The sequence below is a fragment of the Protopterus annectens genome, chromosome 1.part0 (assembly GCF_019279795.1).
Source record: "Protopterus annectens isolate FY-2018-M chromosome 1.part0, PAN1.0, whole genome shotgun sequence".
NCBI lineage: Eukaryota > Metazoa > Chordata > Ceratodontiformes > Protopteridae > Protopterus > Protopterus annectens.
The window spans coordinates 1,060,024,634-1,060,043,634 of NC_056725.1; the positions used below are offsets into that span (position 1 = coordinate 1,060,024,634).

The window sequence follows — 19,001 nt, forward strand, 5'->3', positions numbered from 1 at the left end:
TTGAGGTCGCATGAAGCAGCTGGTTCAAAAGGGGGCAATGTCAGAGCTTGAAGAACTAAATATAAATCCCAAGGCTGAATAGGTTCCCTGAAAGGGGGTTTCAGATGATTCACACCCTTTATGAAGGCTTTACATAACTTGTGAGACATGAGGGAGGAGTCTTGGACATTCTCGTGGAAATTAGAGATCGCAGCCAAATGTACTCTAATGGTAGATGCTGACAGCCCCGATTGAAATAGGGCGGTTAGATATTCGAGTACCATCGACACCGGTGCTGAAAAGGGATCAATTCCTTATCTTTCAGCCAACAGGTAAATCTTTTCAGTTTGCCTAGATAAGTCATTCTAGTGGAGGGCTTATGAGATACAATAAGAATGTCCCGTACTTGTGAGGGAAGATCATTTTGCCTGGCAATCAAGGGAATTGGAGGAGCCAAGCTGTGAGCTTCAGACTGTGCAGGTTGGGGTGAATCAGATTCTGTGGATGGGAGATCAACTCCGAGGTTGGACGAAGAATCCATGATTGATCTAGCAGGTGAGGCCACAGAAAGGGCAACCAAATCTAATGAGGCCAATATGGAGCAATAAGGATCACTTTGCTCTTCAATCGACGGGCTTTCTTTACAAACTGGGGAATGAGGGGAGTGGGTGAGAAGGCATAAAGAAGACCCGAGAGCCAATCGTGAACTAGAGCATCCCTGGGTGACTGTCCCAGGGGGGGAATCAGGGCAAAGTAGTTGCTGCATTTGAAGTTGGTCGGGGATGCAAAGAGGTTGCAGCACGGATGGCCTCAACGGTGGAAGATCTCTGCCGCTATGAGAGGATTCAGGGACCATTCGTGAGGTTGAAGAATACACCTGCTGAGTCTGCTATCAAGTTGTAACTCCCGGGAATGTGCGTTGCTAGAAGAAAGCAGTTGGTAGCCATCACCCATTGCCATATCTTCATGGTCTCTCGACAGAGGGGGTAGGATTTGGTTCTGCCCTGTGTGTTGATGTACCAGACTACCGCCATGTTGTCAGATTGTATCGCAATTGTCACTGATGGCAGCAAGGGATGGAATGCCTGCAGTGCCAGAAGCACCGCTCTCAGCTCTAAAACATTTATATGCAGATGGGCCTCCACTTCGGACCAAGTGCCTTGGACTGTCTGACCCTGACATAGCCCTCCCCACCCCATCAGGAAGGCGTCCGTGGTCACTGTAGCCTTGGGCTGCTGAGGGAAGTAGGAGCGAGACCATTGTGACGGGTTGTGGTTCAACCACCACTTTAGATCTTGTTTGCATCTCTGAGTTATGTGAATCTTGACTGAAAGGGGAAGCTGGAAAGGATACCATTGGGTGAGCAGTAGCTATTGTAGAAGCCACATATGAAACCTGGCTAAGGGGACAATGGTGATGCAAGTTGCCATGGAGCCCAACAGCTGCAGGATCGAGTGAGCTGTGGACTTTTCCATTGAGAGAACTGGTAACAGTTGCTGTCTGATTCTTGATATTCTGTGTTCTGGTATGGACGCTCTGCAAGTTTTTGAGTCCAAAATGACCCCTATGAATTCTGTGGACTGAGAAGGGGTGAGATTGGATTTCTGCCAGTTTGTTGTTATGCCCAACTTTGATAGTATTGAGAGAGTATGACAGGGCTTCCTCCAATATGTGTCTGGTGGGGGCGGAGAGGAGCCAGTCATCTAGATATGGAAAAACCTGAAAACCTTGAAGTCGCAGGTGAGCTGTGACAACTGCCATGCACTTTGTAAACACTCTGGGAGCTGTAGAGAGTCCAAAGGGCAGTACTCTGAACTGGTAATGACTGGCTCCCGCACAGAAGCGCAGGAATCTTCTTGATGGTCTGTCCACCTTTATGTGGTAGTACGCATCCTGAAGATCTATCGAGCACATCCAATCATCTTTTTCCAAGAGAGGAATGATAGACTGTATAGTGACCATCTGAAATTTTTGCACACACACAAATTTGTTTAGCACACTGAGATCCAAAATTGGTCTCCAGTCCCCGGTTTTCTTTGGCACCAAAAATAGTCTCGAGTAGAATCTGGATCCTATCTGGTCTGTTGGGACTACTTAGATGACTCTTTTGTTTAGCAGCTTTGTAATCTCTAGGGTTGCTTCTTCCCTTTGACTGGGTGGAACGTCGGGAAATCGATGGAGGGACAGGACAAAGTTTGAAGGGGATCTTGTAACCTCTGGTTATTATCCTTTGAACCCAAAAATCGTTGGTAACGGTTAGCCAGGCAGAAGGGTACAAAGAGAAACGTCCCCCAACCACTTCCAGAGGAAAGGGGTTGGGACTCTCTTCAGGAGTGCTGGTAGGATTGCCCGGAGAAAGAAATCTATGGAACCCTGATTACGCGGACCCCCTCTGCCCCAAAAGGGGCGTCTTCCTTCTGAGTTTTCCCCCTCTGCCCCTAGGGGAAAAATCGGCCTGCGTGTCACAGAAAGGACCCTGAGATTTTCTGTACCACATCTTCCCGCTCTTTTGGTTTCTGGAGAAAGCATGTTGGGGGGAAGAATAACTGACACCTACGGCAGACAGGGTCTTACCGTCCTGTTCACACCTGGCCAATGTAGTTTTGACTTTGGGTCCAAACAAGGAGGAGGACTCGATGGGAGTATTGAGAAAGGAAGCCTTGAAGGGTTCTGCGAAATTACACAAGCGCATCCAGGCATATCGTCTCAAAACAATGCCTGAACTCGCTGCTCTAGCCGCTCCTTCTGATGCGTGGGACACCATGCGCATGGAGGAATTTGAAATCATTTCAGTAGTAGCCAGCTGAGAGGCCACTTTGTCATGGACCTCATCAGACACGGCACCTGCCAAAGTTTTAGAGACCTCAGATACTAGGTCTCTTTGAAGCCTGGTGAAGTGTGCCATAAAATTCAGGGACCTGAAAGCAAAGGTCGCTGATGCAAAGGTGCGCTTCCCTATCCTATCCAATATCCTGGACTCTTTGTTAGGCGGATGGACAGTCTGGCTTTCCTCTTCTGCCAGGTCTTTCTTAGTTGCAGCTGCCACCACCAGAGCATCTACAGGGAGACCTTTAGACCAATGAGGTTCAGAAGCGGGAGGGGGACAAGATTTTGTCTGGCCTCCGGGGAATGGCCTCAACAGTATCAGGGGTCTTCCATGCACGCTGCACAATGAGCCGGACCAGTTCATCTGCAGGTGGGGTACCCAGGAGGTAGGGGGCCGGGTGTGAAAAGCCTGCAGGAACACAGACTCCTCAGAAGTCGGGTTAGAGGACTGCCATTCACCTCTCTGTTTAAGGATTTCTAGGATATCACCAAAGGATACGTCCGAAGGTGAACGAGGGGACACTTCCCCATCATCAGAGTCTGTGTCTTCAGTGAGAGACTCCTCAGTGGAGTCCATATGCTTCCTCTTGCACGAGGATTTCCGATGAACTTCCTCAGAGAGAGACGCTGGGGAAGACGACACCAAGGGGGTATCCTGTGGGAGTATATCCTGAGACCTCTGCGCCCAGTGTCCACTAGAAGCGACCTGTGTACATAGTGGTCCAGAGGAGGATGGTGAGATAGTAAGCACAGTATCAGCGGTAGTTGCCAAGGCCTTCTCCATGACTTGGAAGGCAGGTCCACTAGAAGAGGGGTGAGTGCCCAAGGGGGAAGTTACCTCTCCCCTAAGTGATCCAGCCTGCCAACTGGGAGTCCCAGGATGGCTGAGAAAAGTCAAATCCTGGGTTGTAGCAAAATTTTTCTGCCACGAAGGCAACTGCGGCTTAGAGAGATCCATAAAGTGAACCATAAAGGGGGAAGACTGTGCTACGTCAATAGATTTCAAGGGAGAAGGATAGGTCTTGAGAGGTGGAATTCCTCTGGCCAAAAGCACTTGATCCACAAGTCGCAATACGTCATGTTGGGAGAGGCTTCTGGTAGATCCCACAGAAACAGCTGAGGGGGAAACAGGTCTATCTAGGGATGAGGGCAGGTCGGTGCCCATCTCAGTAGACTGCACTGAAAAAACAACGGTGCCGTAAAGGACTGCACTACAGGTGTCTGCACCGAGGAAGTCATCGGTGCCGATGTAATGGTCTGCACCGATGAAAAGGTCGGTGCCGAAGTAGTTGTCGGTGCCAAGGTTGGAACCAATAAAATAGTAAACAAGGACTGAGCTGTCGATTCCGAAACAATGGTGGTCTGCGCTGACTGTGAGGTCGGTGCCAGTAAAGAAGTCTGAACTGAGGGGCCCCTCAGTTCCAATACAGCAAAGGACATCGGTGCCATAGACATAGGTGGTGCCAAGAACTTTTTCAGAGCCGAAGATCTAGGTGCCGAAGGTGTCGGATCTGAGAGGGTCGGATCTGAAGCAGAAATATTTGCTTTCTTTCTTGGTTGATGGGAGTTCCCAGCCGGGGACGAAGGAAGAGATTTAGCCTTAGAAGCATCCTCAGACTTCTTTTTATGGGATCTTGGAGTGGTTGAGGCCTTCGACCCAGAAATAACCTCTGAAAAGGGAGACTTTAGTAACCCTTTCAGCAAAAGTTTATTTTTCCTCTCTATCAGTGTCCTGTTGGAAAAATTCTTACAAATCCCACAGGGTGGGTCAACAGTTAAGTGAGGCGCACCTAAACAGAAAACACACAAAGAATGTGCATCTGAAGTAGGTAGTTTATGTCCACAATCATAACATCTTTTAAAACCAGTACTACCTTTTTTATCTGTCATGTTAAAGGAAAGGCAAATACCAACAATAATACAAAAACACAAAATTACTCGAAGGAAAGAAAGGAAAGGCTATCTACCAACTATGGTAATCAACTGATACCTTACATTAGATAAAAAGGGTGAAAGTGACTAAAAAATTTTTAGAAAACTGAAAGAAAAGGGAGTCGCTAAATGTGATAAGGTAAGAGAGGTCAGAAAATCAACTTTTCAGAGAGAAAAAGTCCTTATTTTGAAATAAAAGGACAAAAAAAGGTTTCACTTGGCTCAAGAGCAACAGCCTGACACGACCTGATGGCGACGCGGCAAACAAAATCTGGGGTAACAGGGAGAGGGGGATTATAGGTAAGAGATTGCTTAGCTCGAGAGTTTATCACTGGCGTGAGCTTGGTATATGGCCGGCTCGGTTCCAATATCGGAACCATAACCCATACGTAAGGAAGTGGAAGAGGATTAACAATATCAGATTTAAGAGTTATAGACTACTTTTACTTCAGAAAATGTGTACTAATTCATATGTTTTGATTCTGTCAATGGTTCAAGTTAAGATCACTAAGATTTTAAAAGTGTCCCTGATTTTTTCTGAATTTGCCCCTTACTGGTTGAGAGCTATGGTGGATGGGAGTTGGGGAAGAGAGTTTACAGCCTGCTGAATTCCAGATGCCACATGATCCTAATCTTTGCAGCATGTATACAGACACATTGGCTTGCATTTTAGACTCTACCATGATCCTGCAGTTAAACTGAATTCTAGCTGAGTTTTGGACAGGGTCATTCAGTATCTATAGTATGTCCTGGTATTATAGGTGGTAAAGATAACAACATTTGAGATGGAATTGTGTTTCAAGAAGATATGCTGTGCTATACTTTCAGTTACGGAGGAACTTGTGTTTCTGTTTTGTTTTAAGCACGCTGTAGATTATTTGATTTTATTTTACTCTCAGTTAACTAGCACAAATCTTGCTTGCGGTTTTCGGCCACCAGGTGGACTAAAATTGTAATAAAAGAAATTTGACAAAAACAAAACATACTGCTAAATATACCTAGAATATGTATTATTTTTCATTGTATCATTAGCATACCCTACCTGCGTAGCAAAGTCACCATGCCACTCTAAATTCGAGTTTAGTCATTTTCCCACTTTATGTTCCGCTCCCCTACCCTACCCCCAATTCCCACCCACCCCCAGTGCTGTTACACTTATACTTCACAAACCACACCCACCATAGTTCCCATCAAATCACTATAACTAAATAGTTTGAACTCCTCCCCTTATCTCCATATCTTATTAATACCAAACTAACAAATTCTCTTATAGCTTCCTCTTCTTATTCTTCCACTTGCACACTCCATCATCTCCACTATCCCTTCTCTGCAACTTTACCACTTATCTTACATCTAAAACTATTTTCTTCCTACCCCACTACCTACCCCAGCTATCCTTTCTAACCTTTCAATTAACTTAGCCTTCACTTCAGTTATATTCTAAACCACCTTTACTTGATCATTCCTAATGGCCTACTCTCATACACCTTTACTTAAACATATTTTTCTCTTCTGTTCATTATTCATATTTCTAACCTTTACCTATACCCTCACTGCCTATGATCAGTATTTACCAGCTCATAAAGTGTCACATTCACAAACTCTCCCAGCCTTACTTCCCAATTGCCTCTCTCACTGTAACATTACCTCTAACTCAGCTTATTTGCATCCTAAGTTCCATAGATATACTCATCTTACTTACCTCCCCAATAGGCTATGCCCACCCAATCTTAATAAATTCTCAAAAACTTCCTTAATACAATCCAAAAATATTCTAACAGGTGGAGACATTCATCCTAATCCTGGCCCAACTCCACTAAGGGTCAATCCACAAAAACAATGGCAAAATGACACTTCCACCTCTTCTAAATTAGATAACTCCCTCAAAATACCACATCTTAATATTCGCAGCATTAATAACAAAACTAGCCACCTGCATGCTCTCCTTCAAGCCCATGCATTCGACATTCTCTGTCTTACAGAAACTTGGCTAAAACCCTATACTCAGGACCAAGAAATAATCCCACCTGGTTACAATATCCTTAGATGTGACCGCACTTCTAAAAAGGGTGGCAAAGTAGCAATCCTGTTTAAATCTGAACTCCTTGTTTCTCCCTATCATGTAGCACTACCCTCAAATACCAATGCTGAGACACTTACCGTCAAACTCCAACTTAATAGCTCTAAATCTATATATATAATCTGTTCTTATATCCCTCCAGGTAATAATATCACTACCCTCGAAAACATACTTAGCAGCCTATCCACTCACCTACCTCAAGAAACAATAGTACTAGGAGATTTTAATATAGACTGGACCTTATGTAACTCTTCCAACCCTAAGACCCACATAAACCTATTTGGTTTCACTCAAATAATAAACACCCCCACTAGAATCCATAAACCTAGTACTAAACAAGCCACTCTGGACTGGATACTAATTAACAGTCACCCTGAAACGTACTTGACAGGATCACTCCCCGATGACATCAGTGACCACATTCTAACCTACATAGTCAAGCAAAAGAAACCTAGCCCCAAAGACAACATATTTATCACCTATCGATCAAAAAAATACTTCCAATCTGAGTCCTTTATTAATGAACTAAAAGCCTGCAACTGGTCATTACTAAAGCTACTTAATCTGGATGATGCTGTCTCCTTTTTTAATTCTAAATTCCTTCAAATCCTGAACAGCCATGCTCCCATCCACTCTTCTAGAGTCAGGACCAGAATAGCTCCTTGGCTTACAAAACAAACCAAAGATAAAATGTTCCTACGGAACAAAATTTGGGCAAAATGGAGAACCTCCAAAAGCCCAGCAGATCATCTCTACTTTAAACAGTTAAGAAATGCCGTCAAAAAAGATATAATCTTAGACAAAAAAAACTATTATTCCCATCTTCAACACTCAAACTCTAATAATCCTCAAAAGTTTTGGTCTGGCATTAATAAACTCCTCAAACCAGGCCAGGCTAGAACTCCCTCTCCCAGCTCTATCCCCCATAACAACCCTCTGCAAATAGCTAATGCTTTTAACAACTACTTCATTGAAGCTATTCAAACCCTTACTAGAACACTTACACCCATTACACCCACTTTTACACAACATACCAACAATTCTCCCCCCCCCTACATTTACAACCAGTACCAACTACCTTTATCTGCAAACTCCTTCAAAAACTTAAACCTTGCACCTCTTCTGCTGACTGTCTCCCAGCAGAATACCTTCAAATCGCTGCTAAAGCCATCGCATACCCTGTTTCCATCCTTATAAACAGAACTATCTCTGAAGGTTACATCCCTTCTCTATGGAAAATCTCCCATATAATCCCCTTACACAAAGGAGGTAAATCCACTGAAACCTCCAACTACCGTCCAATTGCTTTACTCTCCCCTTTAGCTAAAATCATGGAAAAATGTATCCACCATCAACTACTTCAGCACCTTCTCCACAATAACTTGCTTGCTAATTGCCAACACGGTTTCAGACCCTTTCATAGTACTACATCTGCCCTACTAACTTTTACTGACTGTATTAACAAGAATCGAAACAACAACTCTCTCTCATCTGCTCTGTTTATCGACCTATCTAAAACATTTGACATGGTTAATCATAACCTACTTATCAATACACTAAAAGCACAACATCTAGACCGACAAGCAATCCTTTGGTTTAAATCCTATCTTGAAAACAGAAAGCAGGCAGTACTCTGGGACAATAAACTATCCACATCCCTCCCAGTGGACATTGGTGTACCCCAAGGCTCTATCCTAGGACCTCTTCTTTTTTCCATTTTCATTAATGATCTCCATACTGCTTTTCCACAAACTTCCTGTATACAATATGCTGATGACTCTACACTTATCTGTACTGCCAAATCTTCCTCCTCCCTCCAGACCCTTACCCAAACTGTATTTAATAAAGTAGAAATATGGTTTACCCAACGCTGCCTCCTCCTCAACCCTAAAAAAACAAAACTTTTACTATTTACTCCCACCCGAAAATCACCGCAAATCCACTTTACCATTACCTCTAACAATGGTACTTGTATTTCCCCAGACTTTACCGCTCGTCTCCTTGGAATAACTATTGACCATAACCTCACCTTCGATGACCATGTTAACAATACTATAAAAACCATCAATAAAAAACTAGGCTCTCTGTACAGAATTAAACCCTTTCTTACCCCATTAGCTAGGAAATCTATTGCCCAGACTCAGCTTACATCTTCCCTGTTCTATGCATCTGCCATATATACCAATCTATCTAGGCATAATCTTTCCAAGCTGGAAATGAGCTATAATAACATCACTAGATTTGCCACTGGCTCCCCTTATAGAACCCACCACTGTTGCAACCTGCAACAACTCAGTTGGTTAGAACTACAGAACCAACTACAATATAATCAAATTCTGATTGCTCAAAAAATTCTCCACCACCCTACTAACATCCCTATCCTTTCTAATCTGATCTCCCCATACAAAAATCTTACAACACTACGCTCAGCTGACAAGTTACACATTGTCAACAATATATCAAATAACAAAGCAGGAGATTCACTCTTTTCCAATGTGGTTGGTAGAATCTGGAACAAGCTTCCTGACACACTCACTTCTCTCTCCTCTACACAACTCTTTAAGAAACACCTCAGATATTACCTTAAAGGACAATGGCTTTGTCCCTGCTCTAAGTCTGACTAAAACATACTTTTACTTTTTCGCCCCCTCCTCTCATGCTTTTTAACTAACCCCACCCCTGTGAGTCACTGACTTTTGACTACCAACCCCTTTTTTACCTGCTCTTTCTCCTGCCTTGTCTCCACTTAGTTTTTTTTCTTTTTCTTTTCTTTTCTTTCCCTTACTTTGTGATTTTGGATTTAAGTTTCTTGTCTCTCAAATGAATGTTGATGCTTAATTATGTTAACTGTTGCATGATTGTATTTGCAACCCCTCTGTAGAATTTAAAATATGATTATACTATATCTACTCTAATGTCTCTGTACAGTGTTCATATTATACCATGACCCCCCCAAAACGTGCACGCTGATTGGCCAGCGTGCCCGTTGTAAATCGAGTTATACTAATGGAAAAAGGTCCGGTCGCCCGGACTTTTTTTCCATTAGTATAACTCGTTTTTTTAAAACACTGTCTCGCTATGTTAAATGGGTTTAACATAGCGAGACAGCTTTAAAATAAGCAACGGAGATCTCTGTTGCTTATTTTAAAGCTATCTCGCTATGTTAAACCCATTTAACATAGCGAGACAGTGTTTTAAAAAAAAGCAATGGAGAAAGCAAGATCTCCGTTGCTTTTTTTTAGTGTTTCGCTATGTTAAATGAGTTTAACATAGCGAGATGTCCGTTGCTTATTTTAAAACTGTCTCGCTATGTTAAACTCATTTAACATAGCGAAACACTAAAAAAAAAGCAACGGAGATCTTGCTTTCTCCGTTGCTTTTTTTTAAAACACTGTCTCACTATGTTAAATGGGTTTAACATAGCGAGACAGCTTTAAAATAAGCAACGGAGATCTCCGTTGCTTTTGCCCACAGCTCTGATGTACTGCGCAGGCGCGCAGTACATCAGAACTGCCGCGGATGCCAGACATCTGCGGAAGGGCAGTAAACAGGCATTATACTATGCCATTATTTAAGAAAAGTAATAGTTTCTTTTCTTAAATAATGTCATGGTATAATAGCAATAACCCACTTCTGGGTGTGGGTAATGCTAAATTTACCCACGGTTGGCTTTGTTTGGTCCCTCGGGCTTCACCCTCGGGACCAAACCACGCCAACCGTGGGTAAATTTAGCATTTACCCACACCCAGGCGTGGGTTATTGCTATAATACTAACTTCTGTACTTGTTATGCTGTATAATTGTAGCTGGTCTTTTTTTGCTAAGTTTTTTAATACCTTAATGAATTTGTACATGGAGCTTTTCTCCCCGGGTCTCTGCTGAAAATGGAGATGTATCCAGCTAGACTAGCCCGGTCAACAAAAATAAATAAATAAATGTATACCATGCATACATTCTCCTAAGAAAGAATACGAGCATCTGTTTTCCTTCTTGATCATCCCCTATAGGCTTGTTTAATTCGCACACCTTTAGACCTCCTCACCTCAGTTGAGCAGAAGAGTTGGCACACGTTTGGGATAGTGACGTCAAGATGCTTTGACTCTCCACCTGAAGGAGAACGATTCACAGTACCTGACGGGACGGAGCGCGCACTGGTGCACCAAGCGTGCCGCGTTAGCTGAACGTGCGGCTTGTTGGTGCATCTCTCACAGCATTTGTTGTTGCAGGTGTGGTGCTCTTCCTGGGCAGAGTCTAATGTTTTCTAACTAAGCAGTCTTCATATCTCACTACATCACTGGCCGAGATGGCGTTAGGATAGTGATTCGTGGTGTGTGGAGAACGCTTCAAAACCCGTGTAATCACCGCTGAGTGCGCCCTGCTTGGAAGTTTGATTTCCCATTAGACAATACTTTGACAAATAGGTAGGTGTTAGCAGTCAGTTTGTTCCGTTCGTTTTCGGGAGCAGTTATTTTTTCTAACTTCATTCAAATGAATCGGAAAAAAAATCAAAGGTAGACGACATCAGGTATATATGGCAGCTGTCGCTGACAGCCATAGACAGACCGCTGCGCATTTGATCTCTTATCAGAAGTATTAATGATTTAAATTACAGTTCAGCAGTTACCTTGCTTTGTTGTTGATTTTTTTTTCTTATTCCGGTTTGCCTGGCGTATTTTTAGGTGAAAGTGATTTGCTGCTGCTTATCCCGGGGTATCAATCGCCAGTGCAATGCACGGCTAGAAGAAAACGCCGCATGTTTAATGAAGTGTTAGGAGGTTCCCTTCAGAAAGCAGTGGGAGTACTACTTTGCTCTTTGGAGAGACTGCAGTTTGATATACTGGTGTTTAATTTGTGTAAGGTCCATACAGATGTTTCCTTTTGTAGTGTTTTGTATGAATAAAACATTTAATTCCACAGTTCCTTGCTGAAACCCTAACGAAAGGTGCACCTTGTGCATTAAAGCGCGTTTTCCCTACCGAAAGACCTGTATACTTTGGAAGGTCAAGTTGTGGAAGCTGGATTTGTGGGTGCTGTCACATCTCTCAAGAAATCTCGACAAAGCCTACAATAATGGAGGGTCAAACACCTCAAAATAGGGACAGATTTTAAATATTGCTCTTTTAAACTTAGAAAGTTGTTAGAATAAAAGTTTGCGATTGCATGCATTTTCTGAAGAATACCAAGTCTGAAACTCAAATGTATGTTGTTTACTGTTTTAGTTTCTCTGTGTTTTCCAGAAAACCACAAATTTTATGAGAAATAGACCAGTATATCGGACAAAAATCTGGACATTTGACAGGTATAGGTGTTGTGAATGCTTTCCTTGAAAAGTTTGGGTAAACGCGCATTTTGCTTTTAGCGTGCAGGTACTTTATTCCTTCCAAATTGTCATTTAGTGGTGCCCGGATTGCTTGCAGTTTGAAAGAGAAACACGTCTCTTCTCGGTACACAGGCACACATCTCCGATCCAGTGATTGTCGCACCTCATTTTACATTTTCTGTCCTCAAAAGGCAACAGATATTTTTAAGCTCAAGTTAATGATTAAGTTTTAAACCGATTCCTGAACTATTAATTTAGATTTTTTAAGTTTAATATAATTATATATTTATTACGTTGCTGCTGAACTGATGTATACGAGCAAATTCAGGAAAAGTTTTCAACATGGGCCCTTGAAAAAAATATATAACATAATATTAAATCATTTGAGTTATACAGTCTCCAGTACATTATGAGGTGTAGTCAGAAATTTGAGTCCTCTTGTTTTTCAATGGCGCCCAGCAAGCATTTTACAATGTAGGCATCACTGGAGATTTTTCCCCTTCTGCATTTTTTTTTTGTCACTCCCAATCATAAAATGGCAATTGGGTAATAACTGTGTACATATTTTTGCTCCAGATATTACCTGGCTGGTTCTGAATATTGCAGGTCCTGTGAACCATTTTTCTGAGATGTTTAGAAAAAAAAAAGACTGAGCTGAATACATCACACACCTTTGTATAAGGCAGAAATATGTAATTGTGATCATGTGGGGAAGCAGTACTGACAGATGCCTGTATTATCTTAAAGTTGCAACTTTTTTATTTTATTTCGGAGCTAGGTTTAAGCTGCAACAGTATTTTTATGGGTGACTTATGAATTGTACAAATGGAGACATATTGTGTATTAATTCTCAGATTACTAGGATACAAGTAAATAGTCCAAAAAGTAGGTAAATAAAAATAAATACTGTAAAGCAGTGCAAAAGAAAATTCTCCTTTCATCCATAATCTACTATTTATTGTGCGCACACAGAAGTAAGCTAGCAAGAGGATAGTTTAAAAACTTGGTGGTGGGTAAGACGACCTTCAGCTGTATCTGAATTTTAACATCTGTGAACATTTGTCATTTTCTTTGTTCTGTGTATTGAATGACTTTTTCTACTCAGTACAGTTTTGCACATGTGCAGTAGCTAACGAACAATTTTTAATGTGTATAGTACTCAAGTGAAAATGGACATTTTCATCTAGCCTACATATAGCTTCCGTCTGTGCAGCTAATGGCAGATTTTGTACATTAAATGTTTTATTTTTTTTATTTTTTTTTTTTTGATTAATTTTGTGCACATTTTCTTAAAGCTGGCCATCTTGACAGTCTTTTAGTCTGTGTTCATTTATTCTTTAATGTGCTGTTCTGCAGGACAAGCTTCAGATTTTTTTCCTTAGACTGGAAGAACTGGATATCTAAAAAGAGAAGTCCCATACATGTGGTACCATGGAGGTGGACTGGCAGATCACAGTTTGAGGCACAAAACACTCTTTTACAGTAATTTGTGCCTCATATCACAGTTTGCTGTTCATGGTGTTTGCTTTAAAATGGCAATTTCTTGTTTATAATATGTGCAGCATGTAAAGCCTACTTTTTGGTAAAAGAAATGTAGTGTATTAAATAAAATGATGCGTCTCATTCACAGTGCAGCTAGTTCTTCTGATTGTTACAGTTACTCCACATACCCTCCTAGTGAAACTTTGGGCAAATCATGTTGTTCTGTGACCTGCTAACAACTGTAGCTCTTTGTAATACTGTTAATGGTCTCTTTAACCCAGTAGCAAATATGGCCATATATAGTTTCTTACTACTTCCTGTACATGTCTCCGCGTACTCTTTCCTGGTTTTGTAATGTAATTTTTTGAGTGGGATAAGGTATTACAAATATTTATTGTCTCAGCTGACCACTTTAGTTTTTTTTTCGAGTCATTATTGCCATAACTTGATAAACTGTTTATATCCTTAAGGTGTATAACAAAGTTGTGTATTCTTATTAAATTCATATGCTAGTTTCATTAGACTACTCCAAGTTTGTGGCCAAGTTTTCACTGTTTCTTTGTAATGGATCTGTTTTAAATGTTGCACTAAAATGTGTTTGCAATTGAATTTATTCTTAATAGAGCATTTGTTTTATGCATATTTGCAGAAACCATTTGTTTGCTTGGAATGTGTCGTATGTCTCATTGCTGTAGTTGAACAGTAGAGTGCAGCACACTATGCTTTTGGATACTGTAATGAATGACTGGTTTGCAATGACTTTGCTCTCTCTAATGTCGACTTGACTAATGCGGAATGGATTGTTGTATTTATAAAAAAAGTAGTTTTCTGTAGGAAGATAGTGACATTGAAAATCTGACTATAGCCTTATACTTTTAAAGTAACGCTACACATTCTAAAGGCAGCATATTATGTGGTATCTGTCCTACTGAAAAGTGGTTTAAGCAGTTATGGTTAAAAGAAAAACACAAGATTGTTTTTGTAAAAATTACATGTAAGCAAGTAAATATGGCAGGTCTGTTATTGCTTTTGTGTATAACTTTCCCTTATGCTAGATTACTTAATGACATTAAGACAGCATGGAGATGCAGAACGATGCTTTACTTGCATCATGCTTAACATTGTAATTAACTGAGGGAACTGTTAATCTGACAGTGAAGTAAAGAAAGTGCTGCTGGCTTTCTATATTACTGGAAAAAATTCAACAGTTACATTCTTCCCTTTCCTATAAAAATGTTTCCTTATTCCCTTAGTCCTAAGGCCACAGAACACCCCCGGAAAATACCCTTTTCTCTAACAGTTAATGTGTATTTTTACACTGCCTTTCCTGTATAATCTTAAAAGAAATTACAGTACTTGCCTTGATTCAAAATCTAGTATATTCTGCATTCTCAGTAAATGAACTTCAATACATAGCCCAGACAGCCTTTTTTTTCCTTTAGAAAATGTCTCATTTAATCTCCATGGATATTGAATGCAGTGACATAAATAAATTGCTTCTCCTTATGTTTCCCTGTGTTAGTGAGAATCAAAAATTAATTATTTCTAGTGTTATTTTCAGAAGTACTACTCCAAAATAAACTGCTGAACAACTTATCCACACCAAACTGCTAGAAATACCGTAAACCAAAATCTTGGGTTTGAACATCACAAATGTATAGTTAAATAACAAGTATGTAAGGCAAAAACATCTCTCACAATATGCCTTTATAATAGCCCACTATATTTTGCTCCTTTAGTATTAAAAAAAAAAACTACAGCAAATATAACAAGAGCCAAATTTGCAGCAAATCTTCAAAGTAGAATATGTGTTACACTGGGTAGAATTACAACATGCTGTAATTTCTCACAACTCAAAGTGGTACTCCACATAGTATACAAGTTGGAGAGATACCCTGCCACAAACAATCTAATAGATCCAACCAACCCAGAAACATGAGATCACATCGTAATTTATTACTTAAATGAGATCAGCCATCATGGCAACTCACTGAATTCAGTGCATGTAGCTAGAAAATGGAATACAGTCATATGAAATATACATCAAAAGTAAAATGTGTCTTGACAACCAACTAATATTGCTCATGTGGCATACCACTACAAAACTTAAACCTAACTCAAAAGCCACTGCAACATCTCTCAACAAAGCATTCCTCTGACCCACTAATATCTTCCCTCCAAATAGTGTAGAATTAAGTTGCATTTAACCCAATGACATGTCTACCCTGCACAACTTTATTGCAGTAAGTGCAACATCATCTTTCATTTAAACTAAAACAGGGTTTCATTTTTAGGTATATAGTTTGAAATTTGGTTATACTGCTGTGTGTGATTTTATGTAAAAGCAAATACAGACTCTTTCTTCTGTGCATATTTTAATACCATACATGTATATTGTTTGTCTTTGACTCTGTATTTTGTTTTTAAATTAATTTTGTTGTACAGCTAAACTAGAGCCCATCTCCCTGCACTGAAATGGGCTAAACTAGAGCCCATCTCCCTGCACTGAAATGGGCTTTTTGCCCAGTCGGACTACCCTGGTTAAACAAATGCGAGGAAATTGTTAGTATTGTCACAAGTGTTTTCAGTTTGCCACACCAACTCCCGAAACATGCAATCAATGGTAAAGTCATTCCTTAGCTTACACAATGATAAAAAAAAAAATGCCTGCACTGGATACAAGGCAAGCTGTATCTTGACATTCATGTACCAAACAGGAAGAATGTCAGGTCCTATATTGTTTTATGTAAGGCTAGTAATTTATTTGTTTACAAAACGCTGGTGTTAAACCGTCATTTAATGCTAACTTGTTTACAGCTGGTCATTCAAGTCCCTTTGTTAATCAGACTACCAAAAAGTAAGACAACTGTTTTAGTTGTGTTGTTGTTGAATAAATAACATAATCACACTTGATACCTTGTCCTTTATCTTCATGTTGCATACCCCCCCCCCCCAGCACACCCACATGTGCCTTATTGTAAATTTTATCTTCACCCTGGTGTAATTTATTACCTAACCTGGATTTGTCACATTACCTTAGAGTTTTACTAAGACACTGATCTTGTGTAGGTATGGAGGCACAAGGCTGGTATGTAGCTGTTTCTGATCTGGTTAGGGATCATAATGAGTTTATGTTCTGAAGAGCACACAAGTTGATGACACGATTAACAGTCTAGCTGAAATGTTTTATAATACAAAATGTTGTTTTGTCGTAATAAAATACAAATAACAGCAGTCTGAATATTAGAGGTTGTTTTTAGGGCTGCTTTTAGGTTTGCTATAGTAAACATTTTACTTCTGCAAGTGCTGATAACAATTGTGATGTATGACCCTCACTGCGACCAGTTCATTCTTTACTCAGTGTTTGAGCATTGTAGTATTCCATGTTCCAAAATGTTAATGATTATGTAATATACCTCGGCAAATTAATTTGTTCTTTGCATCTAAGTAGTGTATAACCATGTTGCATTAAAACATTTACTCCTTGTGTCACGTAAAAGTGTATGTATGTATATAGATATGCATTTATATACAATGGATATGAAACGTGTACGCACCCCCTGTTAAAATGCCAGGTTTTTGTGATATAAAAAAAAGAGACAACAATAAATAATTTCAAACCTTTTCCCACCTTTAATGTGACCTATAACCTATGCAATTCAATTGAAAAACAAGTCTGTTAGGGGAAAGATATAAGAAATAAACGTACAATAAGCTGGTTGCATAAGTGTGAACACCCTTAAACTAATACTTTGTTGTAACACCTTTTGATTTAATTACAACATTCAGTCTTCTCAGGTACGTACCTGCCATTAGTTAAACAGACTTAACCCCAAATAAAGTTCAGCTGTCCTAGTAGGAGTTTCCTGACGTTTAGTCATTTGCCTGCTACAACAAAAGCCATGGTTCACAGAGAGCTTACAAAGGATCAAAGGGATCTAAGTGTTGAAAGGTATCAGTCAGGAGAAGGGTGCAAAACGTTTTCAACATCATTGCATATACTATGGAACACAGTGAAGATAGTCATCAAAAAGTGGCGAAAATATGGGACAACAGTGGCGTTGCACAGAACTGGACGTCCCTCCAAAATTTATGAAAAGACTAGATGAAAACTGGTCAAGGAGGCTGCTAAGAGACCTACAGCAACACTGAAGGAGCTGCAGGAATTTCTGGCAAGTACTGGTTGTGTACTACATGTGACAACAGTCTCCCATATTTTCCATAGGTCTGGACTGTGAGGTAGGGTTAAAAGACGGAAGCCTTTTCTTACTTAGAAAAACATCCAGGCCTGGCGAAAATTTGCAAAATAAGTCTCCCAAAAGCATGTGGGAAAATGTGTTATGGTCTGATGGGACCAAGGTTGAACTTTTTGGCCACAATTCGAAAAGGTACGTTTGGCACAAAAACAACAGTTTGCATCCCCAAAAGAACACCATCCCCACAGTGAAGCATGGTGGTGACAGTTTCATGCTTTGGGGTTGCTTTTCTTTAGCTGGAACTGGAGTTTTAGTCAAGGTGGAGGGACTTGTGAACAGTTCCAAATGCCAGTCACATTTGACCCAAAACCTTCAGGCATCTGCTAGAAAGCTGAAGATGAAGAGGAATTTCACCTTTCAGCAAGAAAATGACCCCCAAGCATACATCCACATCAACAAAAGAATGGCTTCACCAGAAGAAAATTAAAGTATTGGAATGGCCCAGCCAGAGCTCAGACCTAAATCCAATAGGAAATCTGTGGGATGACCTGAAGAGAGTTGTGCACAAGAGATGCCCTCGCAATCTGACAGATTTGGAGTGCTTTTGCAAGGAAGAGTGGGCAGATGTTGCCAAGTCAAGATGTGCCATGCTGATAGACTCCTACCCAAGAAGACTGAATGCTGTAATTAAATCAAAAGGTGCTTCAAAAAAGTATTAGTTTAAGGGTTTGCACAATTATGCAACCAGCTTATTCTACATTTTTTATTTTTTTTATTTTTTCCCCTAATGTATTTGTTTGTTTCAGTTGAATTGCACACGTTATAGGTCACATTAAAGGTGGGAAAAGTTTTGAAATGATTTATTGTGGTCTAATTTTTTTTATATCACAAAAACTTGGCATTTTAACAGGAGGTGTACACTTTTTATATCCACTGTATGTATTTGTGTATTTATTTTATATATATATATATATATATATATATATATATATATATATATGTGACTTAATATATATACATGCGTGTAGTATACTGTTATAGTGGCATGTTTTAACACGGGCTGTTTTGATGCGCTGGGAAGTGATTTATTTTATTTTTGTTTGGGTACACAGTGTTTGTGTCCGTGTTCATGTCATGGTTGGTAGCAACATGTACTGCATTTTTAGAGTATAACCTATGACAAGACA

At 40.3% G+C, this 19,001-nt stretch overlaps 1 protein-coding gene across 2 annotated transcripts in view; it reads left to right on the forward strand.

The window, feature by feature from the left end:
* Nucleotides 1-19,001, forward strand: part of LOC122796436 — a 2,401,740-nt gene that overhangs the window by 1,332,795 nt on the left and 1,049,944 nt on the right. The gene's annotated exons all lie outside the window — the stretch shown is intronic.